The sequence below is a fragment of the Macaca fascicularis genome, chromosome 5 (assembly GCF_037993035.2).
Source record: "Macaca fascicularis isolate 582-1 chromosome 5, T2T-MFA8v1.1".
NCBI classification, from domain to species: Eukaryota; Metazoa; Chordata; class Mammalia; order Primates; family Cercopithecidae; genus Macaca; species Macaca fascicularis.
The window spans coordinates 16,279,049-16,301,678 of NC_088379.1; the positions used below are offsets into that span (position 1 = coordinate 16,279,049).

Sequence of the window (22,630 nt, forward strand, 5' to 3'; positions counted from 1 at the left end):
GCCAATTCCCCTAATAAATACCCTTTATATGTCAAATTATCTACATGGGCTATTGGTTCTGGAGAACCCAAATACAACCCCTCCCCTCATTCCAAGCTTTGCAAATATGACTTAACAGCCCATTTTCATCAAGAAGTACAGTCTATTTCTTTACACCTTGACTCTGGGCTAGACTTACACTTGCTTTGGTCAGTCGAATGTGTCAGAAAGTTGGGGTTTTTGCTGACTTCTGCTCTCTTGGATCCCTGTGTCTGCCATGAGAACAAGCGTGGACTAGCTGGCTGATGGATGAGAGACTTAATGGAACAGAGTCAAGATAAACCAGTAGTCCCCGCAAGATCTCAAGGCAGAATCAATAAATCCCTCCAGATAACCCACAGATTCATGAAACGAATTCAATATCTATTGCTCTGTGTCCCTAAGGTTTGTGACTGACTGTTACACAGCATCACTATGGCCCTTGAACACTGATGCCAATGCTTTAGAGCATCATCAAATCTTATGACTCTTTATATCTGACATATCATTTGCATTGTTTTAGTCATTTATTCACTTATTCATGTATCTGTATTTCAAGGAGGTTTGTCTACCATATGCCAGACACTATTATAGGGCTTAAATACTAATATAGAATATTTTGTGCCCTAATCAACAAATGTCAATGAGACAATTGACATGTGTCTTTTCCCCCTGAGCAACTCTAGAAACAGATCATCCCTGACTGCTCCATAAAGCCAATTCCTCTGTTTAATCTCTCCAGGGGTTAAGAAGTTCTTCCTTATGTCCAGCCCCAAACTCTTCAGCTTTAGTCTGAGCTTCTGTCTTTTCGTTCAGTTGCCCATGAACCTGGGGAATAAAGCTCAGCATCTGCCTCATAAAAACCCTTTATGAATTTAAATTCAGTCATTAAGTCAGGGAAATAGTTAAGCCACTTTACATGTGCTGAAGATTTTATTTTGGGATATCTCTGTGGGAAGGGATGTTTGGGATTAATTGAGCTTTCTGGATATCTGCACATGAGCACCGGAGTTTTATATATAGAACCAGAACACCTGATCACAGCACCTGCAAAAGGAAATTACTCATTTAACCTCTTGAACTCCAATCAGAGAGAGGAAGGTGTTGAGGATCTGAAGGAAAACCCTGTGGCAAGGGGCCAGGTCCCATGGATGGGGTGCAGGAGGGACATTCCAAAGATACCATCTTGCTACTCATCTTTCCCTGCATCCCTTCTCCCATTCCTCATGGTCACTCCAGTTCATATTCTGCTTAAAACCCTTTCTCAGGTCAGGTTCTTAATCATTCACTAATGTATATGTCTCTGTCTGATTGCTCCAGATACCATCTTCTGTAATATTTTAAGAGGTTGGTTTCACAGAATTTTGTAAATACTGGAAAGGAAAATCTATTTATCTTTTTCATTCTTTCTTCCATCATAGAGTTTAGAAAATCATCATTCCTGCAGAAGGTTTGATAAATATTTACTTTTCTTTCCACCATCTTTAAAATGCAATTAACTCTATTCAACCTCATGTTCTAAACTCATATGATCAGAGAGAACTTTCCTGACCATTCTATATAAACTTACATGCCCTCTCATTATTTTTTCTGGTTTATTTATCTATTTATTTTATTGCTGTACTTTATTCCATTGTGTGACTGTATTACATTTATTTACTTATAGTGTCTGGGTTTCTGATTTGTTTCTTTGTTTTTTTTTAATAAAACAGGTTTGGGGTACACATACAGGTTTGCTATATAGATAAACTCCTGTCATGGGGGTTTGTTGTACAGATTATTTCATCAGCCAGGTACTAAACCTAGTGCCCAACAGTTATTTTATGCCCCTCTTCCTCCTCCAACCTTCCACCCTGAGGTGGGCCCCAGTGCCTGTTGTTTCCCCTCTTTGTGTCCATGTGTTCTCATCCTTTAGCTGTCACTTATCAGTGAGAACATGGAGTATGTGGTTTTCTGTTCCTGCATTAGTTTGTTAAGAATGATGGCTTCCCGCTCCATCCATGTTCCTGCAAAGGACATGGTATCATTCTTTTTTATGGCTGTGTAGTATTCCATGGTGTATATATACCATATTTTCTTTATCTAGTCTACCATTGATGACATGCACTCTCATTCTTGATCTCCTTTTGTTCCTCTAGTCTTTCTAGTTCCTAGCATCAGCTGACCTCCATGTATTTATGTGCATATGTTTTTTAATGTGTTTCTCCCCACAAGAAGTGGGAATTTGTTTTGGTGTTTTGTTTCATTTGTCTAATTTTTTTCATTTTTTATTGAAATGCAATTTATATAGTGCAAAATTTACCTTTTTCTGTGTAGGGTTCTATGAGTTTTGACAAGATATCTGTTTAAATTCTTTGCCAATATACAATCATATAACCACCACTACAATCAAGATGTAGGACAATTCCATCACCCCCAGAAATTTCCAAATGGCCCTTTGTAACCAGCCCTTCCCCTCACCATTCACTGATAACTATTAATCTGTTTTCTGTATCTCTAGTTTTATCTTCTCCAGAATGCCATAAAAATTGAGTCATGTATTATGTAGCCATTATGGTTTCTTTTACTCATCATAATACATTTGAGATTCATCCTTGTTGTTGCATGCATTGGTAATTTTTCTTCCTTTTTTTAAAAAAAATTAATATATTTTATCCATTTTTCAACAATACATTTTGAAAGCAAAATAAGCAAATTATAACATAAAATGGGGTCTGCTAGATTCCAAATATTTTACTGTCAGAGTTTCCAGAAAAGGTCATGTAGTCACACCTAATGAGAAGCAGCTGACCCTCTAATGGAGATTTCTGGACCCACTGGGTGGATCTTTTGGCATTCCTGGGGAGGCTCTTTCACCATCTTTATATCACACACTTCAGCATTTGACTGCAAATAGATGCCTGTGATTCTAGGCATCTACTTTGTGACAAAACATCTTGCATATATATTGAGATCCACTGTTGTTTTCTCTACACATGGCATATCAATTCAATGACACATCTCTAATCGGCAATCTCACGGGGCTCTTCTTTTCTGTACCTCACTCATGGTCACTTAGACTGATGCTAGTCTATCCCTTTGAGATGTTCCTAAGTCCCAGAGTTACTGCAAAGACTCGTTAGTGCTGCAGAACATCCTTCTCAAGTGGCCACAAGAAAGCTCCCTCCCTGTTTTGTCTCAGATAAATTTCCTGGTATTCCAGCAGCCTATCTTTTTAAACCAGGCCATCCTAAACACATTCAGATTGGTAAAAATTCATTTAGCCATTTTTTTTTTTGGTACTTTAAGTTCTGGGATACATGTGCAGAACGTGCAGATCTCTTTCCTTTTTTAATGCTAAGAAGTGTGCCATTGCATGAATTGTACCACAGTCATTTATAAATTTAAGGACATTTGAGTTATTGCCAGGTTTTGGCTGTTACACACAAAGCTGTTATAAATATTTACTTTACATTGTTTTGTAAACATAAGCTTCCATGTCTCTTGGGTAAATACCTAGGAGTGGGATTGGCAATTCATAGATTAAGCGTATGTCTAATTTCACAAGAAAGTGTCAAACTGTTTTCCGAAATTACTGTACTATTTTGCATTCTCACCAGCAGTGTGCACAAGTTCTAGTTGCTCCACATTCTTTCTAGAACTTGGTATTATTAGTTGTCAGTTGTCCACTTTTGCTCTGTTTTGTTTTGTTTGGGATTCCAGTAGGCAAGTGGAGGTATTGTGTTGTGTGGTTTTGATTTTTCATTTCCTTAGTGATAAATGATGCTCATCTTTTTTTTGTTGTTGAGACAGAGTCTCACTCTGTCACTCAGGCTGGAGTGCAATGGCACTATCTCAGCTCACTGCAACCTCTGCATCCCGGGTTCAAGCGATTCTCCTGCCTCAGTCTCCTAAGTACTGGGATTACAGGCACCGACCACCAGACCTGGCTAATTTTTGTATTTTTAGTAGAGACGAAGTTTCACCATGTTTTGCAGCTTGTCTCGAACTCCTGACCTCAGGTGATCCACCTGCCTCGGCCTCCCAAAGTGCTGGGATTACAGGCATGAGCCACCACGCCTGACCACTGAGCATCTTTCTATGTGCTTATTTGTCAACCATTCATGTTCGCTGGTGAGGTGTCTATTTAAATTCTCTGCCAATTTTTAATCAAGGCATTTATTTACTTATGAGTTTTGAGAGTTCTTTATGTATGATACAAGTCTTTTATCAGATTTATGATTACAAATATTTTATTCCAGTTTGTGTTTTGTCTTCTATCCGCTTAAAACGGTCTGTTGAGGAGCAGAAGTTCTTAATTTCAATGAAGTCCAATTTCTTAATTTTTTTATGGTTTATGTTTTGGAGTTGATTCTAATAAATCTTTCCCTAAACCAAAGTTACAAAGATTCTCTACCATGACTTCTTCTAAAAGTCTTACAGATTGAGGATTTAATTTCATGAGTATGATCCATTTTGGATTAATTTTTGCATATGGTACAAGACAGGAATTTGTTAGTTTGGTGAAGCCTATAGACTCCTTTCTCAGAATAATGTATTTAAATGCACAAAACAAAAGCATAGGATTGCAAAGGAAACCAATTATATTGAAATGCAGTTTTCAAAATACTTTCATAAAATTGTGACATGGTAATATATGTGTTTCTTTACTTAAACATCATAACACAATCTAGCAGCAAGTCTAATGACTACCATCGTGTCAGAGCAGTGATAAGCTTGAGATACTTTAAGAGGTCTGCAACAAACTGTAATGTGATATAGAAACATCTGGGATTTCTATTGTTGCAAAGTTACAGGCACTGCGGATTCTACTGTGGCTTGTTGCCTATATCATGATTGAAAGACATGCTAAATTTCTGTTAGAGGTTAGTGAAAATAAAGATATATTCTTGTCCTATTCAAATTCCTAGCCCCAAGAACCGTAACTCCATTGAAGAATTCCTGAGCTGGAGGGATGCAGAGATGAATAAAATAATAATGTGGCCCCTATTCCTAAAGAAATTACATTCCAGTGAAAGGCAAAAGACATATGAGCAAGAGAGTCCTCAAGATGCCAGATTGTGTTGAATGTGCTAAGACAGTATGGCAAAGGATTTATAAGGATGGAAATAATTTAAGTCATCCCTAGAGGAACATATTAAGTCCTGTGGTCACATGAGAGGAAAAGATGACCTCAGTGATCAGTATAATCTCTTTCTGCATCCCACCACTGAATAATCAGACATAGCCGTGTTTTTAAGAGCTTGGTCATTATTACAATTTTTTTGATAATGGAAAAAGAAGGTACTGCTATGTGGGGCAGATGGTGGACATGACAAATAAGTTCTCTTCCAGTGGAAGGGGAGAGCTACGGTTGTCTGCTCTCCCTGGTATATGTGCATGGTGTGTGTGTGTGTGTGTGTGTGTGTGTGTGTGTGTGTGTGAGAGAGAGAGAGAGAGAGAGAGAGAGAGAGAGAGAGAGAGAGAGAGAGAGTGTCAGTGCATTCAGGGGACACCACACCAGTAATCACACCAGTAACTTGAAGAGAGTATTTAATATAAAGAATTGTTAACTAGATATAAAGTTGTTACCAAGGTAACTGAAAGAATAAAAGAGAGCTCAAGGGTATGGCAGAGGTAGTAACTGCAAGCAGCAGCTACCACCCATAGGGCTGGGGGAACACAGGGAGGAAGCTGGCGTCATTACAACCTAGAACTTGGAGAACAGCCCATGGAGCTGGGACTGAGACCTCCGAGGAAGGGGCACTGCCAGCTTAGGAGTGCCGCTGTGGCGCGGGCAGGGGGAGTATAATGAGGTATATTTTACAAGTGTTTTTTAAAAGCTGCAAACTGGATTTAGCTGCTTCTATAGGAAGGAAACACCCCTGCCAGGGTGAAGGGAAGAGGCTGGGTAATGCTCAGAGGAACCCGAAGTAGCCAGGAAGCCAAGAGACAGTTTCCTCCTTTCCCCTCTGGCCTCCCATACTTTCTCTCTAGTGCCCCCTATTGGCAGATCTTAGCAGGGAGTAACCAACAAAGTCCAAATGCAGTCCCAGCTCTGGCATTGCAGAGACGAGTATTAAAGGGTGGATTTGGAGCCAAGAAACAATAGTGTAACAATTGGCATAAGGGGGGTGTGTGTGTGTGTGTATGTGTGTGTGTGTGTGTGTGGTATATGTGTATGTATCAGTATGGTAGGGCGTATGTGTGTGAAATAGGAGTGGGAGGAAGGAAGTTCACCTCTGTTTCTAGTCCAGTTTTATGATTACTAAGGCATTTGATTTTTATGTGACTATTATGTTTATCTTTTAATTGGTTAAAAATGCAAAAGGAAGAATAGTGTGATTCATTACCGCCTCTCACAAACCCTGAGAAATTTCTTACCTAGGAACTCTATGCTATGAGCATATAATTTTAAAACATAAGTGAAATGGCTAAAACAGTTCCTTGCACAAAGTAGAATATTAACAAATGCAAATGTTCTCTTTTTTTTTCTCACTCTTCCATGTACAACTGAAACACTGGCTATAGAAATAAATTTCTCCCAACATACTTATTTATATTAATAAAAAGTAAAGAGTTGATAGAGAATTTATGTTTATAAAAGGCTTCACATGTATTTTATTCAATTCTCACAATAATCTTACAGGCAAAATATTTATTCCCATTTTGCAGAGAAGAAATCCGCAGCTCAGAAAAGTTGGTAAACTGGCCCAAGGTCAAACAGCTGGACTATATACTTAACTGCTCCAGTGTTTCTGGAGTGTGGCCCTTTTACCATTTGACTCAGAAATACTTCTGGCAGTTGTTCATATGCATGTTTATAAACCTCACCCCAAATCTATGGATTCAGAATCTCTGGACTTCTCAGATTGTGAACTTCACCAGGACTCTGTATTTTTCACAAGCTCCCCAGATAATTGTGATGGACAATGGAGCTTGAGACTCAGTGTCCTACAGTATATGTCTCCCTAATTGGTAATAAAAATCTATTCTGGCAAAGGCCTTTAACTGATTCCCTGACGGTTAAGATACTACTCCTGACATGATTCTTAATGATTTCACTATCTTTGTAGCTATTAATTGAAGTAATTCTCAAAGTATGGTCTTGAAACAGCAGCATCATGATCCCATGGGAACATGTTGGGGTGCAAATTCTTGGACTGTAACAGACATGGGGGAGAGAGGCCTCCAGATGATACTGGGGCAAATGAAGTTTAAGAGTTACCTTTGCAGATGACACTTCTAGTAACTATTCAATTGCTTGGCCTACTTTCTTTGGAGGATCAACCGTCCCATCTGCATATACTGTCATCTGTATATAGCATTGGTTATACCTTTATAAACTCTGTTCTTACCAATAGCTGCGCCCTCTCCATAATCACTATTTCTCTCTCCTATTCTCTAACCGGCACTTTCTACCTTTCCAGATCATTCTCTCTAGTACTGTAAGTCCAACAACTCTTCAATCCTATGGGAGCCCCCAATCCATTGATTCCATCTCCTTTTCATTCTCCTTATCCACATAGGTAGTTCTCCCTAACTAGATAGTATGGTCCACGATTACATTCATCTCCTTACATATACCCTCAATTTCCTTACTTCTGTCCCTTTATTGTGTTACACCTGTCAAATTCCCAATGCTGGCTACATCGAATGCTCTACCTATTTTGAGCTTTCACATACATAGTGGAACACATCAAGAGAAAAATATAATCATGCTGACAGGTCTAGCATTGAATTCAGTTCTTGGACTACATCTCATCTGTATCTACATATATTCCTTAGGTAATCTCATTCAATCCTCTAGCTTTCAATACTTTCTACATGCAGCCATTCTAAAAATTATATCCCTACCCAGACTCATCCCTCAAACTCCCGAATCATACACAATCCAAACTCTTCACTTGTATACCTACTTGGAATCTCCAACTTCATATCTCTGAAACCCCTGATTCCACCTCCTTCCCTGACCTGCTTCTACTACCAGTCTTCTCCTTCAAGGAAAGTGGCAGGTCCGGCCTTACAACTTTAAGATTATCCTCCCTTCTTTTGTTTCTCAAATTCCACATCAAAAAGTCTTATCAGCATCACCTTCAAAGTATATTTTGAACCTGACAACTTTGTCCCATTTTCATCACTATGATATTAGGCCGGGACAACATCATCTCCCACCTGGATTATTTTACAAGAGCTTTCTAAACACCTAACCTTGTTTCTACCTTTGCCCTGCCCCCATCCCCAGTAGCAGCCTAAGGGATCATTTTTATTTTTATTTATTTATTTTTTTTTTGAGACAGAGTCTCACTCTGTCGCCCAGGCTGGAGTGCAGTGGCAGGATCTCAGCTCACTGCAAGCTCCGCCTCCTGGGTTCATGCCATTCTCCTGCCTCAGTCTCCCGAGTAGCTGGGACTACAGGCACCTGAAACCACGCCCGGCTAATTTTTTTTTTTTTTTTTTTTTTTTTTGTATTTTTAGTAGAGATGGGGTTTCACCGTGCTAAGTCAGGACGGGCTCAATCTCCTGACCTTGTGATCGGCCCGCCTCGGCCTCCCAAAGTGCTGGGATTACAGGCCTGAGCCACTGCGCCCGGCCCAGGATCATTTTTAAAACAGGAAGTCCAATCATGTCAATTCTCTGCTCAGAACTTTTCATTGGCTTCTCACCTCAGTACAGAAGACAGATTTCCTACAGTTGCCTGCAAGTCTCTGGATAATCTGCCTCCTCTTCCTCTCAGACTCTACCTCACACTACTCTCCTTCTCCCTCCCTCCCTTCCAGCCACTCTGGGCCTTGCATCTCCATATACCACACAGGATCTCATCTTAATGTATTTGACTTCATGCTTCCTCTCCTCTTTCACATCTCTGTTCATGTGCCCATATCAGTAAGACCTTCCCTGACCATCTGCATACCCAGCAGCCACCTTGGATCAAGTCTTTATTGTTGTCCCTATTTCCCTGCTTTATAGTACATATCACCATTGGGATATTATATTTATGGCATACTGTGTATTTGTGTGTTGACTATCTTTTGACACTAAAAGATAAATTCCTTGAGAACAGATACTTTTTCCCTCCATTGTTATACTCAGCACACATCGAACGGTGTCCAGTGCACACCGCACATTGTATTTACCTCATTAACCTTATTGAATAAACAAACTAGTTTTTGAAACTGGGAAATTTTTGCACAAAAACTGATATATCTCTTTTTTTTTTTTTTGAGACGGAGTCTGGCTCTGTCGCCCAGACTGGAGTGCAGTGGCCAGATCTCAGCTCACTGCAAGCTCCGCCTCCCGGGTTTATGCCATTCTCCTGCCTCAGCCTCCTGAGTAGCTGGGACTACAGGCGCCCGCCTAATATATCTCTTTTTTGGGGGGGAAAAAAAAGATGATGTCTATGAACCCATAGCTCCTCTGTATCTCCTCGGCATTGGGCCCAGCAGCTGAGGATGAAAGGGAGTAGATCCACTTTGGAGGGTGTGAGCCCTCCAGTTTACAAGGTCCCCCCTCACTCACTTGCCAGCCTAGACTCCATAGGCACTTGAGTGTTTTTTAAAATCTTGTTTAGTTTTTGTGGGGTTGTTTGTTTTTTGGCTTAAAAAACAGAAATGTATTATCTCACAGGCACTTGAGTTTTTGAGAATCAACTGTAAACTTTTAGCCTTTAAAGTCATTAGAACAAGAAGCGAAGCTCGATTGCTTCCCCTCCTCCCCTGCCTGTGCTGCACTGGGAGGAAAGAGCTGAGATGGATTAACCACCCTTCAGCCAGATGACAGGAACACACATAGCAATCCACCCAGTGGCAATATAAAGACTCTGCTCAGTGAAGCCACGGCTGCCTGCAGTATCTTAGTAAGAAAATAAATAAATAAACAGCCCCTAAACATTGACCAGCATGCCCGCCCCGAAGCACCCCAGTGTTGTGAAATAAAGGGAGGGGCTCTGAAGCTGTGCAGCTGTCATTCAAATCCTGCCTCTGCCATTTATCGCTGGTTGACTTCAGGCAAATATTTTCATCTCTCCATTTCTCAATTTTCTGATCTGTAATATGAAGACGATAATAATATCGACCTCACACAACTCTCTTGAAAGGCCTCACTAATGATCACTCAGTAAGAGTAGCTATTGTATCTATTCAGATTTGTATTCCTTTCGTTACCATTAGACTGCAAGCTCCTTTTAAAGTCAAGGATGATGTTATCTATTCTTGAATCCTCATGCCCCACAGCTGTGATTCTCAGGGTAATGGGTTGGGAGTAATTCTAAATTACAGAGAATGGAAGGGGCTATTTCAAGTTATAAAGGGGGTTTTCTTCCCTGGTTTTCTGAAAGCTGGCTAGGCCCAGTGGAGTCTGTTGCATATTTTCCAACAACCACATTTTCAATGACTTAGGACTCTGGAGTCAGACCGCTGAGGCCTGAATCCTGACTCTTTCAGCTGTGTGACTTTAGACAATTGTTCTGCTTCCCTATGCCTCAATCTCCAAAGTGGTCACACCAGAAGGTGGAGCCTTTGATATGTGATTAGGTAATGTTAGCTCATGAAGGTTTAGTACCCTTATAAGGGGATAAAAAGACGTTTCCACCAGGTGATAGCACCGAAAGAAAGTGCTCCTTTTCCACCATGGCCTCCCTTTCCATCATGTGATGACACAAGAAGGTGCTCTCTATTAACCAGAAAGTGAGCCCTCCTCGGACACTGAATCTGCTGCTACTTTAATCTTGAACTTGCCCGTTTCCAGAACTGTAACAAATTTCTCTTGTTTGTTTCTATGAAATTTCCATGGCATTTATTATAGCAGCCAAAAATGAACTTATATATTATATGTACATATGTTTAAGATTATATATATGTGAAGATATGTATATATCTTACATATTATATATATACATTTAAGATTGTATATATTTTAAGCTATACATATCTTAACATAAGATATACATATCTTTACATATATGTTTATGTTTAAGATATATATATACACATCTATGTTATGCTTAAGTAAAATGAATGACAGCAATGATATGAGGGATAAACTAGGATTATTTTGTTATTATAAGATATTCACACTACCTGTGAGGTGGACAGTGTTATTTAAGAAGCTACTTGGATTACTTCTAAGTGTATGTTGCAAACTCTAGAGCAATCACTTAAAAAGGTTTAAAAATGTATAACTGATATGCTAAGAAAGAAGAGAAAATGAAATCATATAAAATGCTCAATCAAAACAACAGAAGGCAGAAAAATGTAGAAGACAAAAATAGAACAAGGGCAAGAAATAGAAAATAGAAACAAATATGGTATATAATAATCTAACTATATCACTAATCATTTTGAACATCAATGAAATAAATGCTTCCATTAAAATACATATATTGTCAGAGGGGATCAGAAAACAAAACTTAAATGTATGTTTTCTGCAAGAAACCTACTTTATTTTTTGAGACACTGTCTAGTTCTGTCACCCACTCTGAAGTGCAGTGGCACAATCACAGCTCACTGCAACCTCAAACTCTTAAGCTCAAGTAATCCTCCCACCTCAGTCTCCCAAAGTGCTGAGATAACAGGTATGAGCCACTGCACCAGGCCAAGAAACCCACTTTAAATATAAAGACACATGTAGGTGAGAAGTAAATTGATGGATATACCATGTAACAGTAATCAAAAGAAAGTGGGCGGAGCTGGGCGCGGTGGCTCACACCTGTAATCCTAGCACTCTGGGAGGTCGAGGTGGGCATACTGCTAGTGCTCAAGAGTTCGAGACCAGCCTGGGCAACACGGTGAAACCCTGTCTCTACTAAAATACAAAAAATTAGCTGGGAGTGGTGGCGTACTCCTGTAATCCCAGCTACTGAGGAGGCTAGGGCATGAGAATTGCTTGAAACCAGGAGGTGGAGATTGCAGTGAACTGAGATGGCGCCACTGCACTCCAGCCTGGGTGACAGAACAAGACTTTGTCAAAAAAGAAAAGAAAACAGAAAAAAAGAAAAGAAAAGAAAAGAAAGAGGGAGTAGCTATATTTATTTCAGAAAAAGCAAACTTCAGAGCAAGAAAAATTTTTGAGGATATAGTGGGTCATTACATGCTGAGAAAAGGTTCAATTCTCCAAGAAGACATAATAATCATTAATGTGATTCACCTAACCACAAAGCAGCAAACTGTGTGATGCAAAAACTTAGAGAACTTCAAGGGGAAATAGATGAATCCACTATTAAGGTTAAAGACTTCAACATTCCTTTATCAGAAATAGACAGACCTTGCAGGGAGAAAATCAGAAAATAACATAGTTGAATTCAGCAACACATCAATCCACTGAATATAATGGACATCTACAGACTATATCATCCAGCGACAGTAGAATACACATTCTTTTCAAGCTCACATGGAAAATTCACCAAAATAGACCACATTCTGGGCCAAAAAACACATCTTAACAAACTTAAAGGAACACAAATTATACAACGTCTGCTCTCAGACTACAAAAAATTAAACTAGAAATTAATCACAAGAAGGTAGTTGAAAAATTCTAAAACACTTGAAGAATAAACAACACATTCCAAATAACACACAGGCCAAGAGTGAAATCTCAAGAGAAATTTAAAAATATTTTGAACTGAATGAAAATGAAAATAGAAATTATCAAAATTTGAGAAATGCATCAAAAGCAGTGCCTACAAATAAATGTATAGCACTGAATGCATATATTAGAAAAGAAAAAAATCTAAAAATAATTATCTAAGCTGCCACCTTAGGAAACTAGGAAGAGCAAATTAAATTTAAAGTAAGCAGAGGAACAAACAAATCATAAAAATTGAGCAAAAAAAATCAATGAAATTAAAAACAGTAAATCAATAGGAAAATCAACAAAACTAAAAGCTGGTTATTTGAAAAGATGAATAAAATTTTTAAAAATCTGTAGCCAGGATAGCTAAAATAAAGGAGAGAGAACAGAAATTATTAATATCAGAATGAAAGAGGGGATATCACTACAGACCTTATGGACGTTAAAAGAATAATAAAGAAATTATTTCATGCCCACAAATTGGAGAATATAGGCAAAGTGGAACAATCCCTTAAAGCACAATCTGCCAAAACTCCCATAAGCAGACATAAACAACCTGAATTAGTCTTTACCAATTAAAGAAATTGAATCAATAATTAATAACCTTTCAAAATAGAAATCACCAGGCCCAGATAGGTTCACAAGTGATTTCTACCAAAATAAAAAAAAAAATTATACCAATTATCTACAACCTTTTCAGAGGATAAACGTAGAGGGAATACTTTCTAACTCATTCTGTGAGGTCAGAATTATTTTAATACCAAAACCAGACAAAGTCATTACAAGAAAGGAAAACTACAAACCAATATCTTTCATAAATGTACATGCAAAAATCCTCAACAAAATATTAGCAAGTTAAATTTAAAAAAGAAAACATAATAAAAATTACACACTATGACCAAGTGGGATTCATCCCAAGTGTGTGAGTTGGGTTCAACATCTGAGAATTGATTAAAGTAATCCATCACATTAACAGGCTAAATAAGAAAAATCACGTGGTCACATAAATACATTCAGAAAAAATATTTGACAAAATCTAGCACCCATTCATAATGAAAACCCTCAGGAAACAAGGAATAGAAAAGAACTTCCATAAGTTGATAAAGTATGGGCTACAACAAACCTGCAGCTAACATCACATGTAGTGATGAGAAATCTGAAGCTTTTCCACTAAGATCAGGAATAAGGCAAAGATGTTCCCTCTCACCATTCCTTTTTGATATTGTACCAAGAGTCTTAGCTAATGTGAGAAGAAAAATAAAGATATATGGATTGAAAAGGAAGAAATAACATTTCTTTGCAGATAACATAATTGTCTATGTAGAAAACTGAAAAAACTGACCAAAAAACAAAACAAAACAAAACAAAAAACCCCTCCGGGACTAAAAAGCAATTATAGCAAGGTTGTAAAATACAACATTAATATACAAAAGTTCATTGCTTTCCTGTATACCAGCAATTTAAAAAGTGAAATTTGAACTTAAAAACACATTACCATTTACATTAGCACCCCTAAACATCTATACTTAGGTATAAATCTAACAAAATATATACAAGATCTATATGAGTAAAACTACAAACCTCTGATGAACAAAATCAAATAATAACTAAATAATAATAGAGATATATTCCATGTTCATGGATAGGAAGACTCAATATTGTCAAGATGTTGAGTCTTCCCACTTGATCTATAGATTCAATGCCATGCCAGTCAACATCTTAGCAGTTATTTTGTGGATATCCAGAAACTTAATTTTACAGTTTATGTGGAGAAGCAAAAGATCCAGAATAACCAACACAATATTAAAGGACAAGATCAAAGTTGAAGTACTGACATTAGCTAACCTCAAGATTTACTAAAATGTGACAATAATCAAGACAGTATGGTATTGGTGAAAAAAATAGACACATAAACCAGTGGAAAAGAATAGGAAGCCCAGAAATTGACCCAAATAAATTAAATCAACTGATATTTGACAAAGAAGTAAAGGCAATACAATGGCACAAAGATAGTCTTTTTACCAAATGGTGCTGAAATAACTAGACATCCACATGCAAAAATAAATACACAAATCTAGACACAGATCTTACACTATTCACAAAAATGAACTCGAAATGGATCACAGACCTAAATTTAAAATGCAAAACCATAAAATTCCTAGAAGATAACATAGAAGAAAATCTAGATGACTTTGAGTTTGGAGGTGACTTTTTTAATACAACACCAAAGACATGACCTATAAAATAAAGACTTGATAAACTCAGTTTCATTAAAATTAAATATTTCTCTTCTGTGAAAGCCACTATCAGGAGAATAAAAAGACAAGCCACAGGCTTGGAGAAAATATTTGCAAAAAAACGTATCTGGGCCGGATACCGTGGCTCACACCTGTAATCCCAGCACTTTGGGAGGCTGAGGCGGGTGGATCATGAGGTCAGGAGATCGAGACCATCCTGGCTAACACAGTGAAACCCCATCTCTATTAAAAATACAAAAAAAAAAAAAATTAGCTGGGTATAGTGGTGGGTGCCTATAGTCCCAGCTACTCGGAAGGCTGAGGCAGTAGAATGGCATGAACCCGGGAGGTGGAGCTTGCAGTGTGCTGAGATTGCGCCACTGCACTCCAGCCTGGGTGACACAGCGAAACTCCATCTCAAAAAAAAAAAAAAAAAAATCTGATAAACACTTAGAACTTAAAAATAAGAAAAAAAAAACAACTAAAACATGGGCAAAAGACTGTAAAGACACCTCAGCAAAGATGATATACAGATGGCAAAGAAACATAAGAAAAGATGCTCTACGATGCATGTCATCAGGGAAATATAAATTAAAAGAAAAAGGAGCTACCACTACTTACCTACTATGATGGCCAAAATCCAGAAAACTGACAACATCAGATGCTGGTGAGGATGTGGAGCAACAGCAACCCTGATTGATTGCTGGTAGAAATGGAAAATTGTAGAATCACTTTGGAAGACAATTTGGCAGTCTTACAAAAAACTAAACGTACTCTTACCATACAATCCAGCAATCACACTCTCTGGTATTTACTCAAAGGAACTGTAAACTTATATTCACACAAAAACATGCACACAGGTGTTTATGGCAGCTTTAGTCATAATTATTAAAACTTGAAAGCAACCAGTATGTCCTTCAGTAGATGAATCGGTCAGTAAACTGTAGTACATCTAGACATGGAATATTATTCAGGACTAAAAAAAAATAAACCATAAGCTATGAAAGGACAAGGGGAAACTTCACTGCATATTGCTAAGTGAGAGAAGTCAATCTAACTGTGCTACATACTATGTGATTCCAACTATAAGACATTCTGGAAAAGGCAAAACTATGGAGACAGTAAAAGGATCAGTGGTTGCCAAGAGTTACAAGGGAAGAGAGGAATGAATAAGCAGAGCACAGCAGATTTTCAGGATACTGATTCTGTATGCTATTATAATTGTGGATACATATGATTGCATCTTTGTCCAAACTCATAGCAGGTACAACACCAAGAGTGAACCCCAATGCAAATGCTGGACTTTGGGTGACAATAATGTGTCATTGTAAATTTGTCAACTGTAACAAATGCACACTCTGGTGGGGGATGTTAATAGTGGGGGAAGCTGTGCGTGTGTGGAGGAAGAGAGTTATTGGAAATCTCTGTAGCTTCCCCTCAATTTTACTGTGAACCTAAAACTGCTATTTTAAAAAGTCTATTAAAAGGAAAACCAAACAAAAATATGCCTATAAGAACCACCCTAGATCAATTGAAATGAAATATGTGGGAGACAGGGCCCTGGCACTGCTATTTTTTGAAGTTCCCCTGATGATTCTAATTTGCTGCCAGGACGAGAGCTGCTGTGGTAGACCAGCGGTTCTCAAAGTGTGGTTTCCTGGCAAGCAGCATCAGCATTACCAGGGAAGAGATGCAAAATATCAAGCCCCAACCCCAGCCTTCTGAAGGAGAAACTCTGGGATTGGGGTCCAGCAATGTGTGTTTCAACAAGCCTTCCAAGAGATACTGATGCACACTCAAGTCTGAGAACTGCTTGGTACGGCCATGATGTGAAGAAAGGACATAGGAGTCTGTGAGGAAAGAGGTACATAGAGTTTCCAAACTTTCAGGTCCCCTCGAATCACTACATCCTGTCAAGTCTGGGCCTTTATGTACTTCTGCTGCTTATTTCAGTCACCTAGAATGCTTTATGCATATGTAGAAACACAGGTACTCACTCTCTAGAGAGGGAAGACAAGGAATGTACTCTCTACCCTCCAGTGCCCCTCAGACGGAGCCTGTCACTCCCTTTGTGCACCTGAACACAGCATCGGGTCTGCATTAGTATAACAGCCTGCTCATGAGTCTTTCTCAGACCACCAGACCCTGAACCTCTGCAGGGTAGAGATAGCATCTTACATATGTTTGTTTTCTCAGCACTTGGCAAGAATCTGGCACAAAACAAAAAGGGGATCAGTAAGTGAATAATGATGAGTAAAGCTATCTAATATAAACTATTAGAATCATTATTTTCTTTTATTGACTATCATTTCAGAGAGGAACACTTTCATCACAATTACCTTACATACACAGTCGTTCCTTGGTATCTGTGCATGTCAGGAACCCCCTCAGATACCAAACTCTGCAGATGCTGAGGTTGCTTATATAAAATGCCATAGTATTTGCATATAACCTATGCACATCCTCTTGTATACCTTAAAGCATCTCTTCTCTAGATTACTGATAATACCTAATACAATGCTAACATACCACTTCATTCACCGGGATTCAACGTAGTACTCAGTGCACAGCAAATTCAAGTTTTCTTTTGGAAACTGTGTGAAATTTTTTTCTGAGTATTTTTGAGCTGCAGTTGGTTGAATCCACAAATGTAGAACCCACAGCTAGGAAGGTTGACTATTACCTATTTAAACTTCCCAGGTACACTGAGGTACTACTGTCCCCTTTTCACAAAGAGGGGAAGACAGAGATTTAGACAAGTTACTAAAGGCCACGTGACAAGTAAGTGGCAGAGCTGGGAGTTTGGAGTCAAGTATCTACACTGCCTGTTTTAACCACTGCACTGTACTGTTGTAGGTATTAGAAAACTTAGAATCTAGTCCTGGCTAAGTAATCACTCTCTTGGTAATCTTGGACAAGTCAATTCTCTCTGCGTCTCAATTTTGCAATTTGCTAAGTAAGTCTGTCTAACCACACCAATGCCTTTAATCCATGGGCCCCAAATTCCTGGAACTCATGGAATTACTACAGGAAATCAACAAGTCCATCTGTATACCAAGCACTGTCTAGGACTCATACCTATGTGCAGTACTTTTTTAATGTATGTAGAGGATGTTGTAAATCATTCAGTTCTCAACAAATGTTTCCTGAGTACCTACTCTAAGACAAACCTTCTACTAAGTGCTTGATACACAGTGAGAGCACCTTTGTAACTGTCACTTCCTTGAAGGATTGACCATGCAGAGCAGGAGACAAACGTAAACACATAGGTAAATGTGGAAGCAAAAATTGCTGACAGTGCTATGAAGCAAGCCATCTCTCTATGACCAGACTAAGGCATGGGGAGGCTGCTTTATTAGACTGGTGGTCAAAGATGGCCTCTCTGAGTTGGTGATAATTAAACTGAGGCTGGAAAGATGAAAAGGAGCCAGCCAACTTTGTAGGAGAAATATTCCCAGCAGGCAAAACAGTGAAAATGCCCTGAGGCTATTGAATTTAAACACGTTTATTCCTAAACACTAAAACTATAATTTGATGGTGGGGAAAATTTTTTGAAGATAAAAATAAGCCTATTCTCATATATATATATATATATATATATATTTTTTTTTTTTTTTTGAGGCAGAGTCTTGCTGTGTCACCCAGGCTGGAGTGCAGTGGCACCATCTAGGCTCACTGCAACCTCCGCCTCCCGGGTTCAAGCATTCTCCTGCGTCAGCCTCCAAGTAGCTGGGACTACAAGCGCCCGACACCATGCATGGCTAATTTGTGTGTGTGTGTGTTTTTAGTAGAGATGGGGTTTCACTATGTTGGCCAAGCTGGTCTTGAACTCCTGATCTTGTGATTCACCCACCTTGGCCTCCCAAAGTGCTGGGATTACAGACATGAGCCACCGTACCCGGCCACCTATCCATATATTTTTCAGGGTAAGCAATATTAGTTCCTGTAATAAACAAGCCCAAATCTCAGTGGCTTAACACTGAGTTTATTTCCTGCTTCTATCATAGATCATTGTAAGTGGATATAGGGGCCTTGGCTCCATGCAGTAATTCAGGAACCCAGGGTCTTTCCAGCATGCAACTCCTCCATATTTCAGGACACATTCTTAACCATCTCAGCCTGGAAGTGACATACATTTCCTCTGCTCTCATTCAATTGATAAGCAACAGCCACTTGGCCCTACTTAGAAGCAAAAGACCTAGAAAATGCAGTCAAGCACACTCTTAGAAATGTCTAATCCAGGTATTAGGGAGCACGAGCAGAATCTGCTTCAACATGTAGCTGGGCAATCTGCAAACGAAATACAAATGGTCAATGAGTATATGAGAAATGTTTAGCCAAATTAGAAATCATGGAAATGTGTATTAAGATAGAAATAACATCATTTTCTCATTTATCAAATGGACCAATTTTTTAAAAATATTAGAAATTGTGAATATATAGGAGCTAAACGTCCATTAATAAGGAATAATTTTAAAAGATTGTGACACATTTTTTTCTTTAAATACTATGTGATTGTTCAAAAGAATCAAGATGAATCATGTCTACACTGACATGTGTAGACTCATCTTGATTCTTTTGAACAAGAGTGGTACTTATTGTTATGGAAAGACGTTTGTGATATATTGTGAGGTGAAAAAAGAAAAGCGAGCAATATAGTGTGTGTGTGTATGTGTGTGTGTGTGTGTGTGTGTACATAGTCTGATTCCATTTATGACCAAGTACATGCAATCTAAATGCATAGAGTTGTTCTAGAAGGATGCTCACCAAATTTTAACAGAAGTCCCTCTTGGTAGAGAAACTGGATGGGAGGATCAGTGAAACAGATACAGAGAAAGAAGATTTTATCCTTTTTTTTCTCTGCATAATTTTTCATTATTGGTTTGTTTTTTTATTTTTCTTTTTTAGTACGAGCATTATTATTTTGGGAATTAAAGGAAAAAGAAAGAAAGGATAGCCCCGAGTTGAGATCAGTGAAAGGACATAGGCACTATCATATCCCACTGGTGGACATATAAATTGGCACAATGTTTCTGGGGGAAAATTTAGAGATGTATATATCAGAAGTTTTAAAAGTTTGCATACAACCTCTAGGAATTTAATCCGAGGAAATACTACATATGCACGCACAAGTTGAGCCCCAAAGACTATGGAGCAGTTTTGAAAGAATATGGCATATCCATTTTGTAAAAAACTATGTAATTGTCCAGAAGAATCATCTATCCATACTGTCATGAAAGATGTTTGGGCCGGGCGAGGTGGCTCACACTTGTAATCCCAGCACTTTGGGAGGCCGAGGTGGGCGGATCACGAGGTCAGGAGATCGAGACCATCCTGGCTAACACAGTGAAACCCCCATCTCTACTAAAAATACAAAAAATTAGCCGGGCAAGGTGGCAGGCGCCTGTAGTCCCAGCTACTCGGGAGGCTGAGGCAGGAGAATGGCGTAAACCCGGGAGGCGGAGCTTGCAGTGAGTGGAGATCATGCCACTGCACTCCAGTCTGGGCGACAGAGTGAAACTCTGCCTCAAAAAAAAAAAAATGATGTTTGAGATATATTGCTAGGAGCAAAAAGGGAAGCAAGCCATGGAGCATGCTGTTTGTAATAGAGGAGCACTGGGAATAACTTCAATATCCAACAATAACCTATCAATGGAATCAAATACTATTTAGGTATTTAATGTTACAGAATTTCTAGTGATATATTGTTTCCATTATTGAGTAGGTTTTAAATTAAAATCTCATTTTTGTTTAAATATCACTGTATAGAATATACATATAAGGCATATTTAATGTACTGTATCTAATGAAACATACATATATGTGTATTTCATATGTATGTACATACATACATTTTATATGTATATATACATACATGTATATATACATACATGTGTATATATGCATACATATATGTGTGTGATGTGTGTATATGTGTGTGTGCATATATACACGTGTATATGTGTGCATGTGTAGATAATCTCCTTTGTCTATACTGACATGAGTAGACTCATGTCAAAAGGACTAGACAGAGACCAAATATGGAGATCGGTCAAAGATAGGTAATGGGTACAGTAAGAGCCACTTCACCTAAAACCGGTTTTCCTAAACATCACTTCTCCAAATATCTACTGATAATTTGCTAAGATCATCCCCCTTTCAAATGTGTCTTATTATTTATAAAACATTGCAATTTTGACAAATCCTAATTTGATAGACAAAAATAAGTTTGAATTGCTTTTAAGTGAGAAGTGCCTTTTTGTTAGGAATACTTACATGCCAAAAAGATGCAAGGACAAAGAGTAAGCTCCAAAAAGATGCACAGAGGATTTAATTTTAGAAAAATGTAAATTGGCAAATGATTCATAGAGAAACTTGTTTTAGCCAAACCAGATTTAGGTAAATTGATCTAGATACAGTAAGCCTATAAATGGCTTTTTCCCCCTTTTTAAAATTCTTCTTTCTACTCTTCTCTTCATTACTTCTTCTTTCCTTTCATTCTTTCTTCCTTTTGTTCTTTTTGCTAATCTATGAGTTTTAATTTTTCTGCAGATCTATAACTTATAATAAAAGTTAAAAAAGGAAAGTTATTTTTTAAATCATACAGGGAGATTCTGACACTAATTAAAAGTGGGCAAACCTGTACTGTAAGATCTATTCCATCTATGACATCTTTTGATGAATTCGACACGCAAGCTCCATCTAGTACCTACTATGTGCTAATGTCCAAGGTGGATGTCATCTAAGCATGTCCTCATTGCCAAGAGCCAACAGTGAATACCAACAAGTATGGAAAATCCCTATCCCAATTCTGCCTAAGTCCAGGCTTGGTGACCAGCCCTGAGGAGTGCTAACTCTGCCCAGAGAATCCATTCGGTTGACAGCATCTGACTTCTACAGCTTCTATTAGGAATCTGGGAGTCATTATACACCCCTCATTAGCATTGAAAAACCATCTGGTGGTCATTAGAAAGCAAACATTACATATTATGCATTAGGCCCTAAAAACAATTTAATTACCATCAAGGGCTAGTCAAAATCCTTCAAATAAGGGGGATTCTCAGATAAGGGGCAACCTTGCTTCCCCCTTTATAACTTGAGTAGATGAAGAATTATGTCAGGCTACAGTCCTGCCGGCTCCAGGCAATGCCTAGTGCAGATTCAATCAGCTCAATTCAGAGGTCATTGGCCAAACCACCATTTCTTTTAGGAGTCTGTGAAGTTGAATTTTTTCAATCTTTGATAGTTCTGTTTGTGAGGGGAACAATGTTATTTCCCAGATACTCTGAAAATGCTGCAACTGGGGACAAAACTACATTCCCCCTGCCTGGCACACAATAGTTTTTTGTTTTGTTTTGTTTTTTACTCTGGGATTTGCTGTGTTGTAGTTGAAAGAGCTCTCATTAGGAATCATACAATTGTATTCAGCTCTGTCCAGCTTACTCTCTGTGTGATCTTGGACAAGTTGCTTAACTTCTCAGAGTGTTTCTCCTCCTCTGTTGAATAGGCCATCTCACTGAGGCACTGTTGATTCTACCTAACACAAATCAAGTCAATATTGAATTTATCAGTAGGCCAGACTGGAATTACAGAATTTCAATACTCCACTCTCCCTTTGGCTTCCACAAAGCAGCATCTTGGAGTGTGAGGACTGGTCCTGAGAAAATAGTTTTCACTCTAGTGTTTTTAAATGACAAAATCCAGAGTGCATTTGCCAACAGGCATTTTTCCAGAAGATTTGAATGAGGTTAAGGCATTCCATTTCAGACCCATGTGCTCCCTCTGGTCACACGTGCCAGTGATCTCCTTAGGGGCATAACATCAAACTA

The 22,630-nt window shown here is 38.5% G+C and overlaps 1 long non-coding RNA gene across 4 annotated transcripts in view; it reads right to left on the minus strand.

Moving 5' to 3' along the window:
* Positions 1-22,630, minus strand: part of LOC102135436 (uncharacterized) — a 247,604-nt gene that overhangs the window by 195,521 nt on the left and 29,453 nt on the right. The window contains exon 1 of one of the 4 annotated variants that reach the window (XR_010586623.2): positions 15,423-15,888. The exons of 2 other annotated variants lie outside the window; for them this stretch is intronic. This is a non-coding gene — a long non-coding RNA (uncharacterized lncRNA). Of the gene's footprint in view, positions 1-15,422; positions 15,889-22,630 lie in introns of those variants that run through there. One more of the 4 variants, XR_012434715.1, reaches the window with a different exon arrangement.